This window comes from Schistocerca gregaria, unplaced genomic scaffold, assembly GCF_023897955.1.
Source record: "Schistocerca gregaria isolate iqSchGreg1 unplaced genomic scaffold, iqSchGreg1.2 ptg000355l, whole genome shotgun sequence".
Lineage (NCBI taxonomy): Eukaryota > Metazoa > Arthropoda > Insecta > Orthoptera > Acrididae > Schistocerca > Schistocerca gregaria.
The window spans coordinates 1,016,164-1,029,755 of record NW_026061814.1 but is presented as its reverse complement, the minus strand read 5'-3'; the positions used below and the strand labels follow the sequence as shown (position 1 = coordinate 1,029,755).

Sequence of the window (13,592 nt, the reverse complement as noted above, 5' to 3'; positions counted from 1 at the left end):
TCCATACTGATTTTAAACTATCGTAAGATACGATGTTAAGGAACTCAATTTGAAAAGAGTGCGCCAAGGAAGACTTCCAAAGAGTCTCTGGAAATAACAAAACAGTGTGAAGTGACAGAAATGTTGTGAAATACGTCAGGGCATATTGTTTTGTAGCAGTGCACAACGGCAAATTTGTAAACAAAAATTTACCTTTCGTCGCTACAAGAGATGGATACTTTGTCGAACAAACGAATGACAGGCGGTACAACGAGCAGCTGTGTTGTGCGTCTGACCCACGTGGCGGCGCGCCGCACTGCGCGTCGCCTTCGAGGTGGAAGGACGTGCTTTGCGTCAAATGTGCCACCGAAGACGGCGATTGCGTGTGTTGGGAGGAGAGGCGAAGCCTTCTTCTGCCGTGCGGCTACTGTATAAGGACGCCAACGGCCATACCATGTTGAATACACCGGTTCTCGTCCGATCACCGAAGTTAAGCAACATCGGGCCCGGTTAGTACTTGGATGGGTGACCGCCTGGGAACACCGGGTGCTGTTGGCTCCCTCTCTTCTTCTAAATTTTATGTCACTACACCTGCCAGTCCTCTTTTCATACAAACTCTCAGGTGCGACAAAGATGCTTCCACAAGCATTTTAAACCACTGTATTAAATGTAAGATGCAAAATTACAGTAATGAACTCAGTTTGAACAAGAATGCGCGGAGGAAGAGTGCTAGGAACTCGTTGAAAATAACGAAACACTGCGAATCGACAGATGTGCTCTTAAAATGCGTCAGAGCCTACTGTTTTGTAGGAGCGCTAAATTCCAATTTTGTAGCAGTGCACAACGGCAAATTTGTAAACAAAAATTAACCTTTCGTCGCTACAAGAGATGGATACTTTGCCGAACAGCCTGTGTCTTGTGTGCATGTTTTCGCACCTTTCCACGGCACGGCGCAGCACAGAGCGGCTCTGGTAGCTCCGAACGGCCGCACACGGCGCCTCGGACACGCCGGTTCGGCCCGCGCCCATCTCGCAGATGCTTCTCGTACTTGTGCTGTCATATGGACCGCGACCCGAGCGGCAGCGAGCGGCAGTCGAGCAAAGTCGGGACAAGTCGGGACGGAAGGGGACAGCCGAGAATGCACCGTGCGAATTACGCAAATATCTGGAAGCGCGACGCGTGTCAGGCAGGTGAGACCGCTTCCCTCTGTCTTCATTTCTTGCTTTCTTGTCACTACCCCTGCCAGCCCTTTTTTCATGCTACCTTTCTCATGTGACAAAGATGCTTCCATACTGATTTTAAACTATCGTAAGATACGATGTTAAGGAACTCAATTTGAAAAGAGTGCGCCAAGGAAGACTTCCAAAGAGTCTCTGGAAATAACAAAACAGTGTGAAGTGACAGAAATGTTGTGAAATACGTCAGGGCATATTGTTTTGTAGCAGTGCACAACGGCAAATTTGTAAACAAAAATTTACCTTTCGTCGCTACAAGAGATGGATACTTTGTCGAACAAACGAATGACAGGCGGTACAACGAGCAGCTGTGTTGTGCGTCTGACCCACGTGGCGGCGCGCCGCACTGCGCGTCGCCTTCGAGGTGGAAGGACGTGCTTTGCGTCAAATGTGCCACCGAAGACGGCGATTGCGTGTGTTGGGAGGAGAGGCGAAGCCTTCTTCTGCCGTGCGGCTACTGTATAAGGACGCCAACGGCCATACCATGTTGAATACACCGGTTCTCGTCCGATCACCGAAGTTAAGCAACATCGGGCCCGGTTAGTACTTGGATGGGTGACCGCCTGGGAACACCGGGTGCTGTTGGCTCCCTCTCTTCTTCTAAATTTTATGTCACTACACCTGCCAGTCCTCTTTTCATACAAACTCTCAGGTGCGACAAAGATGCTTCCACAAGCATTTTAAACCACTGTATTAAATGTAAGATGCAAAATTACAGTAATGAACTCAGTTTGAACAAGAATGCGCGGAGGAAGAGTGCTAGGAACTCGTTGAAAATAACGAAACACTGCGAATCGACAGATGTGCTCTTAAAATGCGTCAGAGCCTACTGTTTTGTAGGAGCGCTAAATTCCAATTTTGTAGCAGTGCACAACGGCAAATTTGTAAACAAAAATTAACCTTTCGTCGCTACAAGAGATGGATACTTTGCCGAACAGCCTGTGTCTTGTGTGCATGTTTTCGCACCTTTCCACGGCACGGCGCAGCACAGAGCGGCTCTGGTAGCTCCGAACGGCCGCACACGGCGCCTCGGACACGCCGGTTCGGCCCGCGCCCATCTCGCAGATGCTTCTCGTACTTGTGCTGTCATATGGACCGCGACCCGAGCGGCAGCGAGCGGCAGTCGAGCAAAGTCGGGACAAGTCGGGACGGAAGGGGACAGCCGAGAATGCACCGTGCGAATTACGCAAATATCTGGAAGCGCGACGCGTGTCAGGCAGGTGAGACCGCTTCCCTCTGTCTTCATTTCTTGCTTTCTTGTCACTACCCCTGCCAGCCCTTTTTTCATGCTACCTTTCTCATGTGACAAAGATGCTTCCATACTGATTTTAAACTATCGTAAGATACGATGTTAAGGAACTCAATTTGAAAAGAGTGCGCCAAGGAAGACTTCCAAAGAGTCTCTGGAAATAACAAAACAGTGTGAAGTGACAGAAATGTTGTGAAATACGTCAGGGCATATTGTTTTGTAGCAGTGCACAACGGCAAATTTGTAAACAAAAATTTACCTTTCGTCGCTACAAGAGATGGATACTTTGTCGAACAAACGAATGACAGGCGGTACAACGAGCAGCTGTGTTGTGCGTCTGACCCACGTGGCGGCGGGCCGCACTGCGCGTCGCCTTCGAGGTGGAAGGACGTGCTTTGCGTCAAATGTGCCACCGAAGACGGCGATTGCGTGTGTTGGGAGGAGAGGCGAAGCCTTCTTCTGCCGTGCGGCTACTGTATAAGGACGCCAACGGCCATACCATGTTGAATACACCGGTTCTCGTCCGATCACCGAAGTTAAGCAACATCGGGCCCGGTTAGTACTTGGATGGGTGACCGCCTGGGAACACCGGGTGCTGTTGGCTCCCTCTCTTCTTCTAAATTTTATGTCACTACACCTGCCAGTCCTCTTTTCATACAAACTCTCAGGTGCGACAAAGATGCTTCCACAAGCATTTTAAACCACTGTATTAAATGTAAGATGCAAAATTACAGTAATGAACTCAGTTTGAACAAGAATGCGCGGAGGAAGAGTGCTAGGAACTCGTTGAAAATAACGAAACACTGCGAATCGACAGATGTGCTCTTAAAATGCGTCAGAGCCTACTGTTTTGTAGGAGCGCTAAATTCCAATTTTGTAGCAGTGCACAACGGCAAATTTGTAAACAAAAATTAACCTTTCGTCGCTACAAGAGATGGATACTTTGCCGAACAGCCTGTGTCTTGTGTGCATGTTTTCGCACCTTTCCACGGCACGGCGCAGCACAGAGCGGCTCTGGTAGCTCCGAACGGCCGCACACGGCGCCTCGGACACGCCGGTTCGGCCCGCGCCCATCTCGCAGATGCTTCTCGTACTTGTGCTGTCATATGGACCGCGACTCGAGCGGCAGCGAGCGGCAGTCGAGCAAAGTCGGGACAAGTCGGGACGGAAGGGGACAGCCGAGAATGCACCGTGCGAATTACGCAAATATCTGGAAGCGCGACGCGTGTCAGGCAGGTGAGACCGCTTCCCTCTGTCTTCATTTCTTGCTTTCTTGTCACTACCCCTGCCAGCCCTTTTTTCATGCTACCTTTCTCATGTGACAAAGATGCTTCCATACTGATTTTAAACTATCGTAAGATACGATGTTAAGGAACTCAATTTGAAAAGAGTGCGCCAAGGAAGACTTCCAAAGAGTCTCTGGAAATAACAAAACAGTGTGAAGTGACAGAAATGTTGTGAAATACGTCAGGGCATATTGTTTTGTAGCAGTGCACAACGGCAAATTTGTAAACAAAAATTTACCTTTCGTCGCTACAAGAGATGGATACTTTGTCGAACAAACGAATGACAGGCGGTGCAACGAGCAGCTGTGTTGTGCGTCTGACCCACGTGGCGGCGCGCCGCACTGCGCGTCGCCTTCGAGGTGGAAGGACGTGCTTTGCGTCAAATGTGCCACCGAAGACGGCGATTGCGTGTGTTGGGAGGAGAGGCGAAGCCTTCTTCTGCCGTGCGGCTACTGTATAAGGACGCCAACGGCCATACCATGTTGAATACACCGGTTCTCGTCCGATCACCGAAGTTAAGCAACATCGGGCCCGGTTAGTACTTGGATGGGTGACCGCCTGGGAACACCGGGTGCTGTTGGCTCCCTCTCTTCTTCTAAATTTTATGTCACTACACCTGCCAGTCCTCTTTTCATACAAACTCTCAGGTGCGACAAAGATGCTTCCACAAGCATTTTAAACCACTGTATTAAATGTAAGATGCAAAATTACAGTAATGAACTCAGTTTGAACAAGAATGCGCGGAGGAAGAGTGCTAGGAACTCGTTGAAAATAACGAAACACTGCGAATCGACAGATGTGCTCTTAAAATGCGTCAGAGCCTACTGTTTTGTAGGAGCGCTAAATTCCAATTTTGTAGCAGTGCACAACGGCAAATTTGTAAACAAAAATTAACCTTTCGTCGCTACAAGAGATGGATACTTTGCCGAACAGCCTGTGTCTTGTGTGCATGTTTTCGCACCTTTCCACGGCATGGCGCAGCACAGAGCGGCTCTGGTAGCTCCGAACGGCCGCACACGGCGCCTCGGACACGCCGGTTCGGCCCGCGCCCATCTCGCAGATGCTTCTCGTACTTGTGCTGTCATATGGACCGCGACCCGAGCGGCAGCGAGCGGCAGTCGAGCAAAGTCGGGACAAGTCGGGACGGAAGGGGACAGCCGAGAATGCACCGTGCGAATTACGCAAATATCTGGAAGCGCGACGCGTGTCAGGCAGGTGAGACCGCTTCCCTCTGTCTTCATTTCTTGCTTTCTTGTCACTACCCCTGCCAGCCCTTTTTTCATGCTACCTTTCTCATGTGACAAAGATGCTTCCATACTGATTTTAAACTATCGTAAGATACGATGTTAAGGAACTCAATTTGAAAAGAGTGCGCCAAGGAAGACTTCCAAAGAGTCTCTGGAAATAACAAAACAGTGTGAAGTGACAGAAATGTTGTGAAATACGTCAGGGCATATTGTTTTGTAGCAGTGCACAACGGCAAATTTGTAAACAAAAATTTACCTTTCGTCGCTACAAGAGATGGATACTTTGTCGAACAAACGAATGACAGGCGGTACAACGAGCAGCTGTGTTGTGCGTCTGACCCACGTGGCGGCGCGCCGCACTGCGCGTCGCCTTCGAGGTGGAAGGACGTGCTTTGCGTCAAATGTGCCACCGAAGACGGCGATTGCGTGTGTTGGGAGGAGAGGCGAAGCCTTCTTCTGCCGTGCGGCTACTGTATAAGGACGCCAACGGCCATACCATGTTGAATACACCGGTTCTCGTCCGATCACCGAAGTTAAGCAACATCGGGCCCGGTTAGTACTTGGATGGGTGACCGCCTGGGAACACCGGGTGCTGTTGGCTCCCTCTCTTCTTCTAAATTTTATGTCACTACACCTGCCAGTCCTCTTTTCATACAAACTCTCAGGTGCGACAAAGATGCTTCCACAAGCATTTTAAACCACTGTATTAAATGTAAGATGCAAAATTACAGTAATGAACTCAGTTTGAACAAGAATGCGCGGAGGAAGAGTGCTAGGAACTCGTTGAAAATAACGAAACACTGCGAATCGACAGATGTGCTCTTAAAATGCGTCAGAGCCTACTGTTTTGTAGGAGCGCTAAATTCCAATTTTGTAGCAGTGCACAACGGCAAATTTGTAAACAAAAATTAACCTTTCGTCGCTACAAGAGATGGATACTTTGCCGAACAGCCTGTGTCTTGTGTGCATGTTTTCGCACCTTTCCACGGCACGGCGCAGCACAGAGCGGCTCTGGTAGCTCCGAACGGCCGCACACGGCGCCTCGGACACGCCGGTTCGGCCCGCGCCCATCTCGCAGATGCTTCTCGTACTTGTGCTGTCATATGGACCGCGACCCGAGCGGCAGCGAGCGGCAGTCGAGCAAAGTCGGGACAAGTCGGGACGGAAGGGGACAGCCGAGAATGCACCGTGCGAATTACGCAAATATCTGGAAGCGCGACGCGTGTCAGGCAGGTGAGACCGCTTCCCTCTGTCTTCATTTCTTGCTTTCTTGTCACTACCCCTGCCAGCCCTTTTTTCATGCTACCTTTCTCATGTGACAAAGATGCTTCCATACTGATTTTAAACTATCGTAAGATACGATGTTAAGGAACTCAATTTGAAAAGAGTGCGCCAAGGAAGACTTCCAAAGAGTCTCTGGAAATAACAAAACAGTGTGAAGTGACAGAAATGTTGTGAAATACGTCAGGGCATATTGTTTTGTAGCAGTGCACAACGGCAAATTTGTAAACAAAAATTTACCTTTCGTCGCTACAAGAGATGGATACTTTGTCGAACAAACGAATGACAGGCGGTACAACGAGCAGCTGTGTTGTGCGTCTGACCCACGTGGCGGCGGGCCGCACTGCGCGTCGCCTTCGAGGTGGAAGGACGTGCTTTGCGTCAAATGTGCCACCGAAGACGGCGATTGCGTGTGTTGGGAGGAGAGGCGAAGCCTTCTTCTGCCGTGCGGCTACTGTATAAGGACGCCAACGGCCATACCATGTTGAATACACCGGTTCTCGTCCGATCACCGAAGTTAAGCAACATCGGGCCCGGTTAGTACTTGGATGGGTGACCGCCTGGGAACACCGGGTGCTGTTGGCTCCCTCTCTTCTTCTAAATTTTATGTCACTACACCTGCCAGTCCTCTTTTCATACAAACTCTCAGGTGCGACAAAGATGCTTCCACAAGCATTTTAAACCACTGTATTAAATGTAAGATGCAAAATTACAGTAATGAACTCAGTTTGAACAAGAATGCGCGGAGGAAGAGTGCTAGGAACTCGTTGAAAATAACGAAACACTGCGAATCGACAGATGTGCTCTTAAAATGCGTCAGAGCCTACTGTTTTGTAGGAGCGCTAAATTCCAATTTTGTAGCAGTGCACAACGGCAAATTTGTAAACAAAAATTAACCTTTCGTCGCTACAAGAGATGGATACTTTGCCGAACAGCCTGTGTCTTGTGTGCATGTTTTCGCACCTTTCCACGGCACGGCGCAGCACAGAGCGGCTCTGGTAGCTCCGAACGGCCGCACACGGCGCCTCGGACACGCCGGTTCGGCCCGCGCCCATCTCGCAGATGCTTCTCGTACTTGTGCTGTCATATGGACCGCGACTCGAGCGGCAGCGAGCGGCAGTCGAGCAAAGTCGGGACAAGTCGGGACGGAAGGGGACAGCCGAGAATGCACCGTGCGAATTACGCAAATATCTGGAAGCGCGACGCGTGTCAGGCAGGTGAGACCGCTTCCCTCTGTCTTCATTTCTTGCTTTCTTGTCACTACCCCTGCCAGCCCTTTTTTCATGCTACCTTTCTCATGTGACAAAGATGCTTCCATACTGATTTTAAACTATCGTAAGATACGATGTTAAGGAACTCAATTTGAAAAGAGTGCGCCAAGGAAGACTTCCAAAGAGTCTCTGGAAATAACAAAACAGTGTGAAGTGACAGAAATGTTGTGAAATACGTCAGGGCATATTGTTTTGTAGCAGTGCACAACGGCAAATTTGTAAACAAAAATTTACCTTTCGTCGCTACAAGAGATGGATACTTTGTCGAACAAACGAATGACAGGCGGTGCAACGAGCAGCTGTGTTGTGCGTCTGACCCACGTGGCGGCGCGCCGCACTGCGCGTCGCCTTCGAGGTGGAAGGACGTGCTTTGCGTCAAATGTGCCACCGAAGACGGCGATTGCGTGTGTTGGGAGGAGAGGCGAAGCCTTCTTCTGCCGTGCGGCTACTGTATAAGGACGCCAACGGCCATACCATGTTGAATACACCGGTTCTCGTCCGATCACCGAAGTTAAGCAACATCGGGCCCGGTTAGTACTTGGATGGGTGACCGCCTGGGAACACCGGGTGCTGTTGGCTCCCTCTCTTCTTCTAAATTTTATGTCACTACACCTGCCAGTCCTCTTTTCATACAAACTCTCAGGTGCGACAAAGATGCTTCCACAAGCATTTTAAACCACTGTATTAAATGTAAGATGCAAAATTACAGTAATGAACTCAGTTTGAACAAGAATGCGCGGAGGAAGAGTGCTAGGAACTCGTTGAAAATAACGAAACACTGCGAATCGACAGATGTGCTCTTAAAATGCGTCAGAGCCTACTGTTTTGTAGGAGCGCTAAATTCCAATTTTGTAGCAGTGCACAACGGCAAATTTGTAAACAAAAATTAACCTTTCGTCGCTACAAGAGATGGATACTTTGCCGAACAGCCTGTGTCTTGTGTGCATGTTTTCGCACCTTTCCACGGCATGGCGCAGCACAGAGCGGCTCTGGTAGCTCCGAACGGCCGCACACGGCGCCTCGGACACGCCGGTTCGGCCCGCGCCCATCTCGCAGATGCTTCTCGTACTTGTGCTGTCATATGGACCGCGACCCGAGCGGCAGCGAGCGGCAGTCGAGCAAAGTCGGGACAAGTCGGGACGGAAGGGGACAGCCGAGAATGCACCGTGCGAATTACGCAAATATCTGGAAGCGCGACGCGTGTCAGGCAGGTGAGACCGCTTCCCTCTGTCTTCATTTCTTGCTTTCTTGTCACTACCCCTGCCAGCCCTTTTTTCATGCTACCTTTCTCATGTGACAAAGATGCTTCCATACTGATTTTAAACTATCGTAAGATACGATGTTAAGGAACTCAATTTGAAAAGAGTGCGCCAAGGAAGACTTCCAAAGAGTCTCTGGAAATAACAAAACAGTGTGAAGTGACAGAAATGTTGTGAAATACGTCAGGGCATATTGTTTTGTAGCAGTGCACAACGGCAAATTTGTAAACAAAAATTTACCTTTCGTCGCTACAAGAGATGGATACTTTGTCGAACAAACGAATGACAGGCGGTACAACGAGCAGCTGTGTTGTGCGTCTGACCCACGTGGCGGCGCGCCGCACTGCGCGTCGCCTTCGAGGTGGAAGGACGTGCTTTGCGTCAAATGTGCCACCGAAGACGGCGATTGCGTGTGTTGGGAGGAGAGGCGAAGCCTTCTTCTGCCGTGCGGCTACTGTATAAGGACGCCAACGGCCATACCATGTTGAATACACCGGTTCTCGTCCGATCACCGAAGTTAAGCAACATCGGGCCCGGTTAGTACTTGGCTGTCTGCCCGCCTGGCAACACCTCGGTGCCGAGCGAGCAGTACTTCCTTGTGCGACTTGGCCGGCGGCGCCTCGCGTGTCGTCTGTCTCCTGCCTCGCGGCTACATTTCATCAAGTCCGTAAGTTATGGCAATGTTGTATGATAATAGTGAAGAACGACAAAATAATGTGCAATGCGAATTCGATAGTTCCGTCGGAAAACCGTCAGCTTTCGAAATTCACCGTTGGATACTTGAGGAATTGTGTTTGTCGACCGATGACGTTCTCGGAGTTCAATTTGATACTTTTATCAATTCCGTGTTTTTGAAGTTGAAAACTCCCGAATTGTGTGATACCGTGGTAAATGTTAATGATGGTATCCGTAAATTTCGACATCTAGACGGTCGCATTAGTAACGTGACTATTTCTCATGGTGGGTTTGGCCTTCGAAATGTTCGTGTGTTCAACTTGCCTTTTGAAATCCGGAATGACACAATATCTCGTCATTTGCGGCCGTACGGGACCGTGCTATCTGTTTTTAAAGAGAAGTGGTCTTCCGCCTATGTTTTTCAGGTCGAAAACGGCGTGAGGAGTGTAAAGATGGTAGTACGACAACATATTCCGTCCTTCTTGTTAGTTAACGGTCATCGTGCTTTTATAACCTATAGTGGTCAACCTCAGACGTGTTCCTTTTGCGGTGCTGTTGGTCATTACCGACAAAACTGTCCTAAACGCAGGCAGCCTGTTCAGTTGCCACGTGAGGACGTTTTAAGTGGGCCTAGCTTTGCTTCTGTTGCTGCAACGAGTTTAGGTTCCGCCCCCCCCGCACGTGTGCAACTCGCGGCCGCCCCCCCTGTATCGGCCGCCGCTGACGTTATGGACACGTCTGTTCCTGATAGTGACTCTGTTTCTGTTTCTGAACCTCCTGTTGAGCCTTCTTTGCTCGCGGCTGCGACAACTGAATCTGTTTTTGAAAAACCGGTAGTGGACGAAGTCTCACCGCAATCCGTGCCGATGTCGGCAGAAATTGTTCCGCATACTGTCCCGGTTACGGAACCCGACATATCGGCGGTTGCTCCTACTACCGTCCCCGACAGTCTTTCTGCTGCCAGTGCTGTTGTAGAACGTGAAGCTTTTACTGCACCGAAACCGCGTAGGGACCGGAATGTCGCTCGAGCTTCTGGCACCCCACGTTTACGTAGTGCCAGTAGCTCTGCTTCGTTTAATACGCGTGGTTTTTCGGACAAAAATCGGAGTCCGTCTCCGGTGGCGCGTTCTCCTGCCCCCCCTCAGGTTCGGTCGGTCGGGCAACCGACCTCCCGACAACCGGCCACGCGCGACGGCGTAGACCTCGGCCACCGCCCGTCTCAGGGGGGAGGCAGCAGGCGCCACGCGAAAAAGCAGACCTCTTCCCGCACTCAGCCGGGGGGTGATGTTGTTGCTGCAACGCAGAAACGTGACATCGCGGTGCAACATTTGAAAACCTTCCTGAGCCAACCGACTTCTGATGCCGATTCCGGCATGGCGGTGGATCCGCCTTTGTCTGTGACACCTTCCCCCTTTCCAACCAAAAGAAAGGCCGAAGATTCGCACCTTCGTCGTGCCCCCCCTTCCACCCACGATTTGGTGCCGCCTTTATCTTCGGATGTCGAGATGCCCGCCGTGGAGCATTCCGTCACAGAAAGTGCAGTCACAGTTTCTGGGACTCCACCGCTCCCGCCCCCCCTTCCTAGTCAGTCACAGGATTGGTCGGCGGACGTGGAGGCCGGTGGTAACCATTAGTGTGACTCATTGTATGTCCTCCCCCTCCTAGCAAGTTTGTATGTTTTATCTTGTTTTAAGCAAATTTCATGTTTTTCTTTTATTTTCTTGTTTTTTAACTGTGTTATTACGTGTATATGGTTAACGACTGTAGCCAGTGGAACATCTTAACAGTTAATCTTAATAAGTTGCGAAATCCGCAGAAGGCTATGATTTTAAAAAATTTCTTGTATGATAATAACTGTCACGTCGCTTTTTTACAGGAGGTGACTTGTGAAGCGCTTTTGTTTTTGCATGATTTTACTGATTTTACTGTGATTGATAATATTGCCCCTGATAACGATACGGGCACTGCAATTTTAGTGCGTTCTGGCTTACCAATATCTAACGTTGACATTTTACCGAACGGTCGCGCTGTTGCTTGTACCATTTTTGGAATTGTGTTTGTAAATGTGTACGCTCCGTCAGGAAATGTTAAACCGGCCAGGGCTGACTTTTATGGTAGAGATTTGTGTCAGCTTCTATCCAGGAATGTCGATACTTTAATCGTTGGGGGTGATTTTAATTGTGTTTTAGACGACTGCGATCAAGAGCCACGTCCAAACAAATGTCACGAGCTGGGTACTTTAGTCACTAGTTTTCAGCTGCTCGACACGTGGCGTGTTTTACACCCGGATTTCACCTACTTCACCTATTTTTACGGTACCGGGCGTAGCCGCCTCGATCGGATTTATGTGTCTAGGCAGCTGTCTGCCCGTATTTGTAGTGTTGACGTGACTCCTGTCGTATTTTCTGACCACTCCAGTTACTCCTGTCGTCTTTTATTGCCTCGTTTGTGTGTTCCTCGCCGTACCAATTTGTGGAAGTTCAATTGCAGTTTACTCAATGACGACCATTTTGTGACTTGTTTTAACCGTATATGGCAACGGTTGTTACGGACTCGAGGCGGTCATAGTAGCACCATTGAGTGGTGGGTTGCGATAGTTAAACCGGCGATTAGGAAATTTTTAATTGATTACAGCCGTGAGGCGGCACGCTGGCGTCGGGCAACGGCTCGCTTCCGCCAGGCTTGTTTACGGGACTTAGCGTTGCGGGTGACGTCACAGCCCGAGTTGTTGCCCACTCTGAAGCAATTTCAAGCAAAGCTTTTACTTGACATGCGTGCCGTTAGTGATGGGGTGACCGTCCGAAGTCAGCCTGCGGGACTTGTTACTGGGGAACCTCTGTCCATTTACCATTTACACAGGGAACGCAAACGCCGTGAACGTTTGAAGATTAATGTTTGGCGGCTGCGAAACGGCGATCGCACTTCTGTACAGTCGGAAATTGAAACAGATATTTTTGAACATTTCGCTTCACTTTTCCGTGCTGTTGATGTGGATTCCGACGCGTTGCGAGATTTTTTGCAGACTGTACCCCATGTTTTAACTCGCCCGGACAGGAATCATTTAACTGCCGCCTTTACGTCTGATGAAGTTCTCGATGCCGTTCGGCGGAGTCCCAACGGGAAGTCTCCAGGTCCAGATGGGATTCCTGCGGAATTTTATTTGAAATTTTTTCATCTTTTTAGTGAGATTTTAGTAGATTTGGTAAATGATATTCGAAATGGTGTGACTGTACCAGCTGCCTTTGTGGAGGGGGTTGTGACGCTCGTTCCCAAATCCAATGCTGTGCCAAATATCGACGCTGTCCGTCCGATTACTTTATTAAATGTTGACTACAAGATCGTCACGCGCTGCGTCGCTCAGCGACTTAAAAACATTTTGCCGGCGGTACTTAGTCCTCAGCAAACGTGTGCGGTGCGCGATCGGAATATCTTTGACGCTATCCTTGCTTACAGGGACTGCATTGGTTATGTAAAAAGTGCTCGGCTTCGGACTGCGGCGATTTTATTAGTTGATTTTAAGAATGCCTTTGACCGTATTAGTCATTTTTATTTGCGTCAGGTTTTGGTGCGCATGGGGTTTGGTTATAAATTTACCAAATTAGTGACGCATCTGTTGCAAAATGCTACGTCACGCATCTGTGTTAATGGTCGTCTTACTCCTGCTTTTCGTGTAGGTCGCTCCGTGCGGCAAGGGTGTCCGCTTTCCATGGCGCTTTTTGCCATTGCGCTGGATCCCCTCCTCCGCTATATCGGTCAGGAATGTCGCGGCATTCAGATGGGGACTACCAGATTGGTTTGTAAAGCATACGCTGATGACCTTGGCGTATTTATTGAGCATTTAGACGATGTTGACAGGTTGCAAGTCGTTCTGCACAACTTTGAACAAGCTACGGGGGCGATTGTCAATACACAGAAAACTGTTCTTTTACCGCTCACCGCCCGCGCACGTACCCTTCGTAGGGACTGGTTCTGTGTAAAGCAGCAGCATAAAGTTCTTGGAGTCCTTTTATCCTCGAATCCACAGCAGATGGAAGCATTAAATTGGCGGCCTACGCTGCATCGGATTCGTGCTGTTGTCAAGATCCATGCGGTCCGAAATTTGGCCCTTCG

General features: G+C 49.6%; 7 non-coding genes and 1 pseudogene across 7 annotated transcripts; all 8 read left to right on the top strand.

Annotated features, from left to right (window-relative positions):
- Nucleotides 1-418: 418 nt before the first annotated feature.
- LOC126308245 (5S ribosomal RNA) lies at nt 419-537 on the top strand. The gene has a single exon (XR_007554157.1). It is a non-coding gene; the product is annotated as a 5S ribosomal RNA (ribosomal RNA).
- A 1,146-nt stretch (nt 538-1,683) lies between these two features.
- LOC126308244 (5S ribosomal RNA) lies at nt 1,684-1,802 on the top strand. The gene has a single exon (XR_007554156.1). It is a non-coding gene; the product is annotated as a 5S ribosomal RNA (ribosomal RNA).
- A 1,146-nt stretch (nt 1,803-2,948) lies between these two features.
- On the top strand, nt 2,949-3,067 carry LOC126308243 (5S ribosomal RNA). The gene has a single exon (XR_007554155.1). It is a non-coding gene; the product is annotated as a 5S ribosomal RNA (ribosomal RNA).
- A 1,146-nt stretch (nt 3,068-4,213) lies between these two features.
- Nucleotides 4,214-4,332, top strand: LOC126308242 (5S ribosomal RNA). The gene has a single exon (XR_007554154.1). It is a non-coding gene; the product is annotated as a 5S ribosomal RNA (ribosomal RNA).
- A 1,146-nt stretch (nt 4,333-5,478) lies between these two features.
- Nucleotides 5,479-5,597, top strand: LOC126308241 (5S ribosomal RNA). The gene has a single exon (XR_007554153.1). It is a non-coding gene; the product is annotated as a 5S ribosomal RNA (ribosomal RNA).
- A 1,146-nt stretch (nt 5,598-6,743) lies between these two features.
- On the top strand, nt 6,744-6,862 carry LOC126308240 (5S ribosomal RNA). The gene has a single exon (XR_007554152.1). It is a non-coding gene; the product is annotated as a 5S ribosomal RNA (ribosomal RNA).
- A 1,146-nt stretch (nt 6,863-8,008) lies between these two features.
- LOC126308239 (5S ribosomal RNA) lies at nt 8,009-8,127 on the top strand. The gene has a single exon (XR_007554151.1). It is a non-coding gene; the product is annotated as a 5S ribosomal RNA (ribosomal RNA).
- Nucleotides 8,128-9,273: 1,146 nt separating this feature from the next.
- LOC126307915 (5S ribosomal RNA) lies at nt 9,274-9,391 on the top strand (annotated as a pseudogene).
- Nucleotides 9,392-13,592: the final 4,201 nt, after the last annotated feature.